Below are 10,354 nucleotides of genomic sequence, written 5' to 3' on the forward strand. Positions count from 1 at the left end.
AGGAGAAATATACACACACAATAATTACAACTCAACACTCTAATTTCTCCCTTATGTTCTCTCTGTCTCTCTCATACTCCTTGTTGTTATTCTCTCCCTCCCAACTGATCTCTCCCCCAAATTATTCTCTTGATATTCTAGATTTTCCCTTCATGCCCTAGCTCATCTCTAAGGGTGTGACAATTGGTATTAGAGCCAGCGTTCTAGCTGCTTATACGTTGTTGATAGATGCCCACTTTGATCAGAAGCTCCAACCCAAATTGGTGAAGTTTCATTCCGATGTGCGATTGAGTGTGTGTGGCGAGTTTGTGTTAAAAAACAAAAATAGAAATTAAAAAACAAAAAACAAAAATTACAAATACTACTTTTGGAATGTGATAAATTTCCCCCCCTTGAAATGTTTCTTGTCCCCAAGAAACTTATTACCATTGAACCATTGTTATTCATCCGATCACAGCTTCGTCTATCTGTTTTATTCTTCTTTCTTTCTTTCTTTCTCCTTCTAGGCTTTTTCCTCGTTTCTTTTACATTCCTAATCTCTTGCTCTTTCGTTGTTAGGACCAACACCAGAAACTAGTCTGCTCCAGCTAAAATGACAACAAGACTGTCATATTACTCGGGATCAAAGATTGGACTATGCACCTGGGCTACTGCAATGGCCTTTGCTTCCTCTGTCAATTCATCGAATAATTCCTCTTTTTTTTCCCAAGTACCCTCTCAATAGGCACATCTTGATATATTAGCTCTTCTTCTGGTTTATTGACAACTATAACTGAATTCATTTCAACACATTCCTTTCCCAGTGGAGCCTCAATAACATCTTCAGTAGCTACCATTCCTTCTTTGTCATCTTGGATTGTCTACTCAAATTCAAGTCTTTCCTCAGCTGCAGTAGAAAAATCCCAAACAAACAAACTGCCTTCCAAAACTTTTCTTTTTTAAGAACTTAGAATGTTCTTTGGAAAAACATTCAGTTGAATACTAACTTGAAACTTCTGAAAACAGAGTCAATAAGTCATCCACATCCAACTTGTGTTTGAGGTCTACGAGTTGATTGCGTGCTTCCTTGATTTCTTTTCTTGTCGCGGTGCATTATTCCATGATTCCTTTTTTGATTGGAACCCATTTTTCTCAAGAGTGACTCACCTGCAGATCGCTTGACTCACAGCCGAGGACCGATCAGAAAATAACCGTCAAGAAGGGTCGGGAAGCAACGGTTGAGTATGTCTAGTACCGTCGGGAATTAATAGTTGGGGAGGGTCGAAAAACATCACCTTTCGATCAAAACTATAGCACACAGCAATTCTAATTTGAAGTCATTTCTAGCAGCTACCATGAACTGCCACTGTAAATCACAGTCGGAATTGGTCTTCAGAAATCTAAACCTAACTACTATGGATTTGCAAAAATCCAGCCGATGATTGAACAGCTCTAATACCAATTGTCACACCCTTAGGGTTGAGCTAGGGTATGAAAAGGGACTTGGGAAGATTAAGAGAAGAAATTGGAGGAGAGAAACAACAGCAAGAAGATGAGGATAAGGGAGAGAAGATAACTGAGAGAGAGAGACAGACAGAAATATTAGGAGAGAAACAGCAATATTCAATTCATTCTCATTCTTACCATCCAATGTAGGTTGTGGCTTTAATATATAAGCTCACAGCTGCAACCTCCTTAACTATAAGACAAGGCATTGTAACTACCTTAGCTATAGGACAAAAGAGAAAAAGACAAAAGGAAAAAAATCCTAAAAAAATATGGGAACATAATTACCTAGCTACCCCAGGCCATGTGACAAACAGAAAACCAAAAATACCCCTGGAATGTGACACTAGTTTTTGCAAAATTATGGCACTCAATAGGTCATGCCAAAAGACTAATAGAATTTTGTGTCTCAGGGGGGCAAAGCTAGCCAACTAATTGTCAGAAATCAGTTTGGTCAAACCTTTTTGTATGAGGCGATATATTTGGAGGAAGAATAATATAAGAGCTTTTGGGAATCTAAAGAGTTCAATTCTTTGATCAAATTGATTTTGACATGGCATTTAATATATACAAAAAAACATGTTAGTTACCTGAAATAGTAAAAAATAAGTGCACCCAATGTCTTTGTAACTTCAAGTATTTTTATTTGAGATGATTAAATTTTGTGGTTATGACTTATGACATTTATCTTTTCTCCCTAACAATTTCTACATTATTACTACGGACATAAATCTATTTTCCTATTTTTCATAGAAAAATAAAAAAAATTAAAAATAGATGAATAGGGATAGACTAGCGGTCACAACAAGTGAAAATGAAATTCAAGAAAATTAACTAAGAAATGGACTGCAGGACCGAAATTAACACAAGAGAGGTTATTCCGACATCCATTTAACGAAATATCAACACTTACATCTTTTACAATGTAAAGTGTATACCTCGTGTGGATCTAACAATGCTGCATTAGGTTATTAAGTGTTTCTATTTGCAATTCTTCTGCCATAAAATTAGCATATATCCAATACTGGAATGCAGTCAGTTAGAAAACACGACTTTCAGCTCTCATCACTTAAATTGAAGCTAATCTTAATTCTTTTCACAAATTTAGGAATTTAGAAGAAAATTAACAAAATTTGAGGGCAAAATCGACTCAGACTCCATTCATAAAAGATTACAGACATAAAGTAAGCTTGCTTTCCTAGTCCTTGAGAGCCGGTCCCAAATATAGCAGAATCGTTGGGCAAGAGTACAAGAATCTAAGACGCCCAACTACACATCATGATATAACCTATCAAGTTGCTCGAGCAACCAAGCGAATTGGAAAAAAAAAAGGGCCTAATCAGACGCATAAAACAATGCCAAATCGATTTAGTAACGCGGGTTCCGCCTCTCGGATCGTGAAGAATGGTGGTTAGGGTTTTCTGATGAGCAACTCGCCGGGAGACCTATTGAGAGAAGTTTCTTGCTATTTCGGTCGAAAACAATGCCCGACTTTTGTGTTCCCAAGGCGTTTGCCCACCACCAACGCCAAGAAGGGAATGGAGCTGCTGAGGGACACAATTGGTCTAAGAATAAAAGATCTGGTGGGCCGGGCCAACAGGAGCCTGCTTTTGGCCCCTTTTGAGGCATGTAATTCCTTTAGCTCGTTCTTATTTAAAAAAAAAAAAAGTTTTTGGAGGAATGATTTGTTGGTGTGAACAATATTGAACTTAATCAACCAAAAAAATAAGTATAAAAATAAAATAAAATAAGAATTGGCCAAATTAACAATGATTTGTTGGTGTGTCACAATTATAGCCATCCAATGAATGAGACCCATGCACCTAATATGTAATCAAACATATCCCCCAAAAATAGCTTTAGATAATACACGCAAACGGTCAACAAATATTGTTTCCCAAAATAATTCCTACAAAAACTTTTTTTTTTTTTAAATAAGAACGAGCTAAAGGAATTACATGCCTCAAAAGGGGCCAAAAGTAGGCTCCAGTTGCCCCGGCCCATTTCAAGCTCCAATTGGCCCGGCCCACCAAATCTACTATTCTTAGACCAAATGCGTCCCTCAGCGACGCCATTCCCTTTTTGGTTTTCGTGGTGGGCAAACGCATTGGGAACACAAAAGTCGGGCGTTGTTTTCGACTGAAATAGCAAGAAGCTTCTCTCAATAGGTCTCCCGGCGAGTTGCTCATCAGAAAACCCTAACCACCATTCTTCACGATCCGAGGGGCAGAACCCTAAAAGGTACATTACTAAATCGATTTTGCATTGTTTTATGTATCTGATTAGGCCCTTTTTTTTTTTCCTAATTCACTTGGTTGCTCGTGCAACTTGATAGGTTATATCATGATGTGTAGTTGGGCGTCTTAGATTCTTGTACTCTCGCCCAATGATTCTGCTATATTCGGGACCGACTCTCAAGGACTAGGAAAGCAATCTTACTTTATGTCTGTAATCTTTTATGAATGGAGTCTGAGTCGATTTTGCCCACAAATTCTGTTAATTTTATTCTAAATTCCTAAATTTGTGAAAAGAACTAAGATTAGTTTCAATTTAAGTGATGAGGGCTGAAAGGCGTGTTTTCTAACTGACTGCATTCCAGTATTGGATATATGCTAATTTTATGACAGAAGAATTGCAAATAAAAACACTTAATAACCTAATGTAGCATTGTTAGATCCACACAAGGTATACACTTTACATCGTAAAAGATGTAAGTGTTGATATTCCTTTAAATGGATGTCGAAATAACCTCTTATATTGTGTTAATTTCGTCCCTGCAGTCCATTTCTTAATTAATTTTCTTGAATTTCATTTTCACCTGTCATAACCGCTAGTCTATCCCTATTCATCTATTTTTTATTTTTTTATTTTTCTATGAAAAACAAGAAAAAAGAATTATGTCCGCAGTAATAATGTAGAAATTGTTATGGAGAAAAGATAAATGTCATAAATCATAACCACAAAACTTAATCATCTCAATTAAAAATACTTGAAGTTACAAAGACATTTGGTGCACTTATTTTTTACTATTTCACGTAACTAACATGCCTTTATGTATACATTAAATGCCATGTCAAAATCAATTTGATCAAAGAATTGAACTATTTAGATTCCCAAAAGCTCTTATATTATTCTTCCTCCAAATATATCGACTCATACAAAAAGGTTTGACCAAACTGATTTCTGATAGGGCTATAATCGAACCGAGCTGAGTCGAGCTTGGCATAACTTTGGCTTAGCTCGGTCTATTTTACTGGAGCTCAAGCTCGACTCGAGCTCGAAATCTTGTTCGAGCTCAAGTTCATTTTATTCCTCATGAGCTCGAGCTAGAGCTCGACTCGCTTAAAATTCGTTTAGATCTGCTCGCGACCCAAGCTCCACCTCGGCTCAGTTAAAATTCGTTTAGATCCGTTCGCGAGCCAAGCTCAAGCTTGGCTCACTTAAAATTCATTTAGATATGTTCGCGAGCCAAGCTCGAGCTCGGCTTGTTCGTTTAGATCCGTTCGTGAGCCAAGCTCGACTCAACAAAAGCTCGTTTATGAGCTCAAGTTTAAACTAATAATAAAATAAAACTCAAATTTAAATAACTTTTCTTATATTTGGACTAAAATAAGCATTAAAATAACTTTATTCAATGCTGGAATAGAAATTAGATTAAGAGACAAATTATACATAACTAGCAGTCTGTGTGAACAGTATAGTCACATAACTAGCAGTCCTAACACAATTTTGTATAAAACTAACATATGTATATTTAAAATATTAATTCCCAAAAATCTTTTAGCATTACATTGAAAAAAAAAAACAATGTTCAGAGATTTGAAAAACACTGTTGGGGTTGCATTTGGAGTTTTGAGAAATACATTTTTATATAAATACAAAAATTAGAATCAAAATAAATATATATATACAAAATATACGAATCAAGAAAAGAAAAGAGTCGGAAAAAAAAAACTTACCAGTCTGTGTGAACAATATTCAGACTCGGTGAAGTGTGTATTCAGATTCGGTGCAAAAAACTCCTAGGCGACGACCGTAGGCTGAACTGGAGGAGGCGACGACCGGAGGCTGATCTGGAGGCGGCGGCGACGACGACGACCGAAGATGGAGGCGGAGGGGCGGACGACGACCGGAGGCCGATCTGGAGGCGGCGATGACGACCGGGGGAAGATCTCGAGGTGGTGACGACCACCGAAGACGGAGGCGGAGGCGATGGGGCGGAGGGGCCGACGACGACCGAAGGCGGAGGGGCTGACGACGGCCGAAGGCGGAGGCGGAGGCCGAAGCAGATCTAGATGCGGCGCTGCGACCGGCGGCAGATCTCGAGGCTGCGACGACTGCCCAATACGAAGGCGGAGGGGCAGACGGCGGGAGTTCAGAGAGGGGGGGGGGGAGTTTAGGGTTTTCAACTTTTCGCAAAGAGGGAAATCGGAAATGAGAATTTTGGGTGGGGGGGGGGGGGCGGGGGCGGTGCTGGGGGCGTTGTAAAATCAAAATAAATAATTTATAATTATTTAATTAATACAAATAAAATAATTTAATATTATGATAAATGATAAAATTATGATAATTAATAAATAATTTAAATTATAATTTATTTAAAATTTTAATTATATAATAAATTTAATAATTATAATAAATTAGTTTGATATATTATATTCTTTTTAATAAGTTAGTTAAACTTAATAATTCTCTTTTGATTATAATTAGAAAAATATATTTAATAAAAAAACTTTAAATATAATCCTAACCAATAAAAATCAAATAAAAGATAAAAAAAAAAGATGAGATAATATTATAAACAAGATTAACAGAGACTAATATAGACTTGAAAACTAACGAATATGAGAAACATTACAAATAACGAAAAAAAGTCTAGAGTTTCGCAACTTTATCTCTATTTTTATATGAACTTTTTTATCAACTTAATGGTACCGTATATTTGTTAAAGCAATTAATATGTACGTATTTGATAAGAAATTTTATAGTTAATTCAATTAATTTTTTTATATTTTTATATATCTAAATCTAATTAAATGTAAATATAATATATGATATCTATATAATAAGACACAACTGTTTTCAAAAATGTCTTGATAGATGTCAACTAAAAGGCTAAGATCAACTTTAAGTGAAAAATCAATGACTAAGAATATATATCCGCGCAAACCAAACACCTCATCCCTCTGCCGATTTTTGTCTCTTTCACAGTCTCAGCTCTCTCTCTTTCTCCCTAGCGTCTTCCTCTTGCCGTCGCTTGCCATCACCATTGCCTTGCAGTAAGTCCCTCCTCCTTGTAGTAAACGCCATCGCCTTGCAGTAAATATCTCATCATTTATCTCACTCTGTTTCTCTCTCTTGTTTTTACATCTCACTCCCTATGTTGGGTTAGTTGTATATATTGTAGATACCTCATTTATTTCTCTATGTTTCTGCATCTCCATCCCTGTGTTGGGTTAGTTGTATACACATAGTTTTCCGGTTAGTTATATTTTTTCAGCATGTTCACATAGTTTTGTATTGCATATGATGAGAGGCATGGACTGCTTAAAGGTGTGGGTGGGCAAAATCGATGGGTGGGGAAGAAGTTGGTTTGCACGGGCGAGAAAGATGGAAATGTAATGGCGTAGGGGAGAGTGAGAGAACGTGGAGAGTGGGTGGGTTTGCTCGAGGGGTGGGGGGACAAGGGTGGGTTTGTGCTCGCGACAATTTGAGAAAAATAAATAAAGAGTTAAATATGTGCGTGTCTGTGTACGTGTGTATATAGATGTATCTATATGTGTGTGTATGCAGAAAGGCAAGTGGGTTGAGAATGATCCACTTGGATGCAAAATTAAAATAATTATTTTTTAATCACAGCACACGAGTTAGTTGTTTATGTGAAATATCTTTATCACACACATTAAATAACTTTATCACACACATACACAAATATTGTTCGCGTGAAAAACTTTCATGAATTTTAATTTTTTTTTGAATATACGGAATTCCTAATTAAAAGAATAATTTAAGAGACTTGACAATTTAACATTTAATATGACAAGAAAGTTTAGGTTTTTTTGTTGTGTGTATATCTGTTGAATTTGTTTTTTTTGTATAAATTTATGTTTGGACTTTTTAAGTGAACTTCATGCTTATAAAATTGAAGTCAATTAGGAAATTTAACTCAATTATTCTACTTTGATTTTAATTTTATCATTTTAATGTGATTGTTAAAATACATCTATTCTAAACATTCGGTTAGCCTTAAAATAGCATTTCATTGCCATTGAAATTCATGTTAACTTTTAATATTGCTAATTTTTTGCATCTTGGTATTTAAAATTATATAATCAAATATTTGTAGGTTGAAGTACAGTAGTTATGGATAATATCACTATTTTTGGTCAACTAAGTTTTTTTTCTTCATATAAATTTAAGTACATTTCTTATAATACAAGGCCTCTTTTAAAAAAAAAATTATCATATCTAATTTTCTTTTAATAAAATGCTTTTTTACTTATATTTTATAGGTGGATGGAGACTTACACCAAAACGTAATATTAATTCCGTTTACTAATTTTTTTATTTGTGTATAAAGTTTGATTTATCACTCTAAAATGTTTGTATGTATAGGTTCGATTTCTTAAAAAAATAAATATTAATGTTATTATTTGCGATGAGTGTGACCTTAATACTATTCGCATTCGTGAGGTAAGCCTAAAAGTTACTTTCATTTTCTAATCATTTTAAAAATAATTTCTTAATATATTATACATATTTGTATTTTCTGATCATTTTAAAAATAATTTCTTAATATATTATACATATTTTTTATAGAGAAAGACAAAGGAAAAATACAAAGCAATATCAAAGCCTATCCCTTCTCGTAAATGAAAGAAAAATGCACTTTTTGTGGTATGATTTTTCAATAATTTTTAAAACTTTATTTTTTTAGATTATATAGATTTCTTTTTTTATATAGATTATATGACCTTAATACTATTTTCTATGTACATTTTTTAAAAGTTACTTTTTATTGAATGTGAAATGTTTTCTTGAAGTATGTTTTAGTAAGCATTTATACAACATGTTAATGCATTTGTATATAATAAGAACTTTTGAAGGAAAGAAGAAAAAGACAAAGATAAAATTGAATATAACAAAAAGAATATTAGCTTGTAAAAAACATTACACACTAATATTCACATTTTACCTACCCAATTATCTAATAGTTACATTGAATGCCTTTTCAACGTAGTGCATAGTGAATTTGCAGTTTTTTGCGCTTCATGTGTTTTTAAATTATTTTTTTCTCCCATTTTAAATTTCATCAATGCATGCATTGGTTCTTATATAACTAACAACTCAATCGAGTGAAAATAAAAAGTTAGTCAAATGAAAGAAAAAATTCATGATGTAAGCGAAGCAAGAGAAGGGATAATCTTCACATTTTATGTACCTACTTATATAATATTCTCATTTTAGACACATAATGATAATGTGTTATCAAAAGTTGCATTGGCCCAACGTGCATGACGAGAACATGAAAAGAATCAAAAGTCATGTTCTACATACCAATTGGGATAACGTCTGCGACGAGAAAAGATGGCTTATTCTGACAAGAGAATAAGAAATGTATGTCAAGTGGTATGAGTGTATAAGGGTATAAAATGAATTTGTTGTTTTATGTTATTTTTGTAGAATGATTGTAACTTTCTATCATTTTTCTATAACTTTCTACTATTATTTGTATGCGTTTTTTAAATTTAGTTATTTCTATTTTGCATTGATACATGTGCAAAATAAAGATAGCACTATTAAATGCATAAAACAAATAAAATATAAAACAAAATTAAGAGAAAGGAACGAAATAAGAAGATAGTTTAATTTTGCACAAATGATCAAATATTTTCATTTTAGGCATAAAATGATAATGTAATATCAAAAGTTGCGTTGGCCCAACGTGCATCATGAGAGCGTGAAAAAAATGAAAAGTCATACTTTGAATTTCAATGCTTGCAATGAGAACAAGAAGGATTCGAAGAATGTGTTCAACTTAGACAACTTTCTTTAACACCAATTCGTCGTGATCGCGCTCGCTTGGAATGAGAAACAATAACTGAAGATTCTCAATCGGAACAAAAAGGAACAATGGTTACCTGTCATTTTACATGTTCGTTTTCTATGCCAAGCACATCTTTAGCTCCACAAATGAATCGGTAAACTACCATGTCTAATATTGAAATACATACTTTTACTCATACTGTTTTGTTTTACATAATTTTTCTTTTACACAAAATATTCGTAGGTCTACTCTTATAAATCGATTTCTTTAAGAAGATCAATGTACTGATAATGATTTAGAAGATATATCCATGAGTACATCAAAGATGCCGGTAAAAGTTGATATTTGTTGACCAGCTCTAAATTGAATCGTTTCTAATGGCTTTTATGGGTTAAAAACAACGCGATGTATTCCAGGTAAATGGAGTGCTAATCGTACAACTGTTGGCACCTCTGCATGTAAATGATGACCAAATATTCGCCAAGCAGCTCCTGGAGGTCCAATGTGAAGGGAAACTCCAACTCTTGGTGTATCGATGCAAGGGTTTTATTGTTTTTAAAACTTTTTCAAAAACATAAATAATAACGTAACGGAAATAAATTCAAGACCACCTTGCAAGACTTGGTTTCCCATGACCATATGCAATACAAAAATTAAACTATGCCAAATATACCTTACGATGGTTTAAAGTCCGGTGTAGAGGTTGGAACTTTTCCAAGATGGCATCAGTTGCACACCAACAGCTTTCAAACAGTTAATCGGTTAGATCGAACTGTCCCTCGAAAGCACAAGAGGGCTAGTTAGTCCATGTTCCAAGTAGGG

General features: G+C 34.3%; 1 protein-coding gene across 3 annotated transcripts in view; it reads right to left on the reverse strand.

Moving 5' to 3' along the window:
* Positions 1 to 5,933, reverse strand: part of LOC127803485 (homeobox protein HAT3.1) — a 51,246-nt gene extending 45,313 nt beyond the window's left edge. For all 3 annotated transcript variants that reach the window (XM_052339744.1, XM_052339751.1, XM_052339735.1), the window contains exon 1: positions 5,445 to 5,933. The gene's annotated coding sequence lies outside the window, so the exon portion shown is untranslated. The remainder of the gene's footprint in view (positions 1 to 5,444) is intronic.
* Between the last annotated feature and the right edge of the window lie 4,421 nt (positions 5,934 to 10,354).

Source organism: Diospyros lotus, chromosome 1, assembly GCF_014633365.1.
Source record: "Diospyros lotus cultivar Yz01 chromosome 1, ASM1463336v1, whole genome shotgun sequence".
NCBI classification, from domain to species: domain Eukaryota; kingdom Viridiplantae; phylum Streptophyta; class Magnoliopsida; order Ericales; family Ebenaceae; genus Diospyros; species Diospyros lotus.